This window comes from Oncorhynchus keta, chromosome 1 (assembly GCF_023373465.1).
Source record: "Oncorhynchus keta strain PuntledgeMale-10-30-2019 chromosome 1, Oket_V2, whole genome shotgun sequence".
In the NCBI taxonomy this organism is placed as follows: domain Eukaryota; kingdom Metazoa; phylum Chordata; class Actinopteri; order Salmoniformes; family Salmonidae; genus Oncorhynchus; species Oncorhynchus keta.
Window position 1 is genome coordinate 4,993,026 of NC_068421.1, and position 6,000 is coordinate 4,999,025.

Consider the following 6,000-nt stretch of genomic DNA (forward strand, 5'->3'; position numbering starts at 1 on the left):
TACCACCACACTACGACACCAACACACTACTATACCACCACACTACTACACAACTACACTACTATACCACTACTACACCACTACACTACTATACCACCACACTACGACACCACCACACTACTACACCACCACCACTACTATACCACCACACTACTACACAACTACACTACTATACCACCACACTACTATACCACTACTACACCACCACACTACTACACCACCACACTACGACACCACCACACTACTACACCACTGAGATGCTACTATACCACCACACTACTACACAACTACACTACTATACCACCACACTACTATACCACTGAGCACTACTGCACTACTACACCACCACACTACGACACCACCACACTACTGCGCCACCACCACTACTATACCACCACACTACTGCACAACTACACTGTGTGCCGCCAATAGCGCCACTACTATACCACCACACTACTACACCACTACTATGAATCCACCACACTACTACACCGCCACACTACTACACCACCACACTACTACACCACCACTATGCTGCTACTACTCACACCACACTATACCACCACACCACTACATACCACCACACTACTACACCACTACACTACTATACCACATACACTGACTACACTGAGACTGTACCACCACTACTACCCACCACCACTGCTATGCCACCACACTACTACACCACCACCACTACTACACCACTGAGCTACTACACCACCACACTACACCTCTACCACAACTGCTGGACCACCACCACTACTATACCACCACACTGACTACCACCACCTACTACACACTACACTACTATACTACTGACCACTACACTACTATACCATGTATGCACACTACTGTACTACTCCACCACACTACTACACCACCACACTACTACACCACCACACTACTACACCACCACACCACTACACCACCAAACACACTACTACTACCACACACTACTACACCAACTGACCACCGCACTGCTGACCACTGCTATGCCAATGCCGCACTACTGCGGAAGGCTGTGTGCCGCCACTGCTGCACCAGTGCTATGCCACTGCGTGCTGCGCCGCCACAAAGTGCGCCGCTGCGTGCGTGCACCACGTGCGCAACGTTGCACTGTGCGCACTGCTGTGCACTGCTGCTGCGCCACTGTGCTGCTGTGCCTGCTGCACTGCTGCCACCACACTGCTGCGTAATAAACTGCTGATTTGAGGTTTACACTACCGCTGCGCCACTACCTGCATGCCGCTACTGCTATGCCGCCGCTATACCTGTTGCGGCGCTGCACCACTGCTGCGCCGCTGCGCTGCTGCGCCGCTGCGCTGCTGCGCCGCTACCCACGCCGCCTACTGCTGCGCCGCCGCACTACGCCGCTGCACCACTGCACCGCTGCGCCGCCTGGACTACGCTGCACCGCCGCTGCGCCGCCACGCTGCTGTGCCACTGCTATGCCGCCGCACTGCTGCACCGCCGCACTACTACACCGCTGCACTACTGCGCCGCTGGGCCTACTGTTCAATTAGCCAACCTCCTGCTGGTCTGCGCCGCTCAGCTGCCACCTGCACTACTACCGCTGCTGCGCCTGTGCTTCGCTGCGCTGCTATGCCGCTGCGCTGCTGCGCCGCTGCGCTGCGCCGCTGCACTGCTGCGCTGCTGCACTGCGCCAGGAAGTGCGCCGCTGCACCACGCTGCTGCGCCGCCGCGCCGCTGCGCCTACCACGCTGCACTGCCGCCACCACTGCTGCTGCCGCTACACCACCTGCCTACTACGCTGCCACTGCTGCGCAACTGCACTACGCCGCGCCGCTGCGCTGACACCTGCCACTGCTGCTACACCGCTGCCACGCTGCGCTGCACTGCCGCCGCTACTGCCCTACGCTGCGCTGCGCTACTGCGCTGCCGCGCTGCCACACTGCTGCCGCTGCTGCACTGCTGCACCTGCGCTGCGCACCACTGCGCCACGCTACACCACCTGCCACTGCTATGCCGCCGCCTGCTATACCACCACACTACCGCCGCTGCTGCGCTGCTGCCGCTACGATGCCACCTGCGCTGCGCTACGCCACTGCTACTGCTGCACCACTGCCACCGCTGCTGTGCCGCTACCCGCCACGCCGCCGCTGCTGCGCTGCGCTGCACTGCTGCCGCTGCTGCTATACGTGCCCTGCGCTGCGCCGCTGCCACCACTGCCGCCGCTGCGCTGCACGCCGCGCTGCGCCACCGCACACTACTGCACCACCACGCCGCCGCTACACGCTGCGCCGCTGCTGCACTGCGCCCACTGCACCGCACTGCTACTATGCCATCACTGCGCCGTGCCGCCGCGCTACACGCCACACGCCGCTACGCCGCCGCTGCTACGCCGCTGCGCCACTGCTGCTGCACCTGCGCTGCGCCGCTGCGCTGCGCCACCGCCGCCTGCACCGCTGCGCTGCTGCGCTGCTGTGCCGCTGCGCTGCACTGCGCCGCTGCGCTGCTGCGCCGCTGCTGCTGCCGCCTGCTACGCGCTGCTACACCACCACACTACTACGCTGCTGCATGCCGCTGCGCTGCTGCCGCTGCGCTGCTGCGCCGCCGCTGCTGCCCACCACACTGCGCTGCTACTGCCACTGCTGCGCTGCTGCGCCGCTGCGCTGCGCCTGCGCTGCCCACTGCGCTGCCACTGCTGCGCTGCGCTGCGCCGCTGCGCTGCGCTGCGCTGCGCTGCGCTGCTGCACCACTGCTGCGCCGCCGCTGCACCACGCCGCTGCTGCGCCGCGCTGCTGCGCTGCGCTGCACCACCCGCGCCGCTGCTGCGCCGCTGCGCTGCTGCGCTTTGCTGCTACGCCGCTGCGCCGCTGCCGCTGCGCCGCCACTGCGCTGCTGCTGCGCTACACCACCGCACTGCACCACGCTGCTGCGCTGCTGCCACCGCTGCGCTACACTGCGCTGCGCCGCCGCTGCTGCGCTGCTACTGCGCCGCCTGCGCTGCTGCGCTGCGCACTGCTGCCGCTGCGCTGCTGCTGCCGCTGCGCTATACCACCACGCTGCTGCCACTACTACAATGCCACTGCTGCCACTGCGCTGCGCCACCACACTACTGCACCACGCGCTGCGCTGCTGCGCCACTGCTGCGCCGCCGCGCCGCTGCTGCGCCACTGCGCTACTGCGCCGCCGCTGCTGCGCCGCTGCTGCCGCTGCGCTGCTGCACTGCGCTGCTGCACCACCGCTGCTGCGCCGCCGCGCCGCGCTGCGCTGCTGCGCTGCGCCACACTGCTATACCACTGCACTGCCGCCACGCTGCTGCTGCCGCCGCGCTGCTGCGCCGCCGCGCTGCTGCTGCCACTACGCCGCTGCCACTGCTGCTACGCCACGCTGCTGCGCCACCTGCGCTGCTGCGCCGCCGCCGCTGCTGCACTACCGCTGCGCTGCCACGCCGCTGCGCTGCTGCGCCGCTGCGCTGCGCTGCTGCGCTGCGCTGCTGCACCGCCGCCGCTGCTGCCCGCTGCGCTGCTGCTGCCGCCACACTGCTGCGCCGCCGCTGCTGCCCTGCTGCTACGCCATGCGCGCCGCTGCGCTGCTGCGCCGCTGCGCCACCACACTACTATACCACTGCTGCTACCACCGCTGCTGCGCTGCTGCGCCGCCGCCGCTGCACGCCACCACCACTACTGCTGCGCCGCCGCTGCTGCCGCTGCACTGCTGCGCCGCTGCTGCTGCGCTGCGCTGCTGCGCCGCTGCGCTGCTGCGCCGCTGCGCTGCTGCCCGCTGCTGCTGCCACTGCGCTGCTGCGCCGCCGCGCCACTGCGCTACACCACCACACACCTACACGCCTGCTACGCCACCACACGCCGTTGCGCTGCTGCGCTGCTGCGCCACTGCGCCGCTGCGCTGCTGCGCCGCTGCGCTGCTGCGCCGCCACTACTGCACCGCGCTGCTGCCGCCACTGCCGCCTGCTATACCACGCTGCGCTGCTGCGCCGCTACACTGCTACACGCTGCTGCCGCTACTACCCGCTGCGCTGCTGCACCGCCACGCTGCTACGCCGCCGCGCTGCTGCGCCGCGCGCTGCTGCCCACCACGCTGCTACGCCACCACTGCGCACCGCCGCTGCTACCGCTGCGCTGCTGCCACCGCTGCTGTACCGCCACGCTGCTGCACCGCCGCGCTGCTGCGCCGCCGCGCTGCTGCACCGCTGCTATGCCGCTGCACTACTGCGCCGCCACACGCCGCCGCACGCTTGCGCCGTTGCACTGCTGTGCCGCTGCACTACTGCACCACTGCGCACTACTGCACCACTGCGCACTGCGCCGCTGCGCTGCTGCACCACCACGCTGCTGCGCCACTGCGCACTCTGTGCCGCTGCACTGCTATACCGCTGCTATGCCACCACACTACTACAACCACGCTCGCTGCGCTGCTGCACCGCTGCACTGCTGCACCACCACTGCTACTACACCACCGCACTGCTGCGCCACTGCACTGCTGCGCCGCCACACTGCTGGCTGCGCCACTGCACTGCTGCGCCACTGCACTACTATACCACCACACTGCTACACCACCACACGACGACACCACTACTACACCACCACACGACGACACCACTACTACACCACCACACTACTACACCACCACACTACTATACCACCACACTACTACACCACTACTACACCACCACACTACTATACCACTACTACACCACCACACTACTACACTACTACACCACCATACTGTTGCTGTTCTGTTTCTGCTACCCCGGTCTGTACTGGTCTCTGTTTCTTCTACCCCGATCTCTACTGGTCTCTGTTTCTGCTACCCCGATCTCTACTGGTCTCTGTTTCTGCTACCCCGATCTCTACTGGTCTCTGTTTCTGCTACCCCGATCTCTACTGGTCTCTGTTTCTGCTACCCCGATCTCTACTGGTCTCTGTTTCTGCTACCCCGATCTCTACTGGTCTCTGTTTCTGCTACCCCGATCTCTACTGGTCTCTGTTTCTGCTACCCCGATCTCTACTGGTCTCTGTTTCTTCTACCCCGATCTCTACTGGTCTCTGTTTCTGCTACCCCGGTCTCTACTGGTCTCTACTGGTCTCTACTGATCTCTGTTTCTGCTACCCCAGTCTCTACTGGTCTCTGGTTTTGACTCTCTCCTGGGAACACAGAGCTGGTTCTGCTACCCCAGTCTCTACTACTGTGACCACATCAGGATCGGTAGATCGTAACAGTGTTTCCCAGACTCAGAGCTGGTTCTGCACTGCCCTCCTGATTCAAATGATGGACTCATCAGACCTTTGATTAGTGGAATCAGATGTGTGTTAGACGCTAGAAGAAAGAAAACACCTCCTGTGGATGTTTGGTTCCCCAGGACCAGGATTAAACAACACTGAACGATATAGTGACTGGTAACCAGACCACCCTGATTACCCAGTTCTATACACAGCCTTTCATACTCCACAGCTCTCACCATGTCCCCTACAGACAGACACACATCCGTACTGGGATATCTAGTCTTTCATTCTTCAACCTGTCTGTCTGTCTTGTCTACTTGTCTCTCAAACACACTTTTCTGGACTGTGTCTGTCTCTCGGCCTGTCTCTCGGCCTGTCTCTCGGCCTGTCTCTCGGCCTGTCTCTCGGCCTGTCTCTCGGCCTGTCTCTCGGCCTGTCTCTCGGCCTGTCTCTCGACCTGCGTGTGTGTGTGTCCACATAGCGCTGTAGCATCAACTGAAAGGAAGAATGCAGAAACTGGATAAACATTGTCAAGCTCATCCTCAGATCAAATATGTTAAAAGGACATGTGAACATTGATGAACTCTTCCTCAGTAAAGACAGAACAGAATAGAGCCCCCCAGGCTCCCCTGGGGAGGAGAGACTATCATGTTGTCTGGGATGGAGAGGACAGGGGAGGAGAGACTATCATGTTGTCTGGGATGGAGAGGACAGGGGAGGAGAGACTATCATGTTGTCTGGGATGGAGAGGACAGGGGAGGAGAGACTATTATGTTGTCTTGGATGGAGAGGA

At 62.6% G+C, this 6,000-nt stretch overlaps 1 protein-coding gene across 18 annotated transcripts in view; it reads left to right on the forward strand.

Annotated features, from left to right (window-relative positions):
• The window catches only part of aplp2 (amyloid beta (A4) precursor-like protein 2), a 112,294-nt gene that overhangs the window by 39,767 nt on the left and 66,527 nt on the right, over window positions 1-6,000 (forward strand). The gene's annotated exons all lie outside the window — the stretch shown is intronic.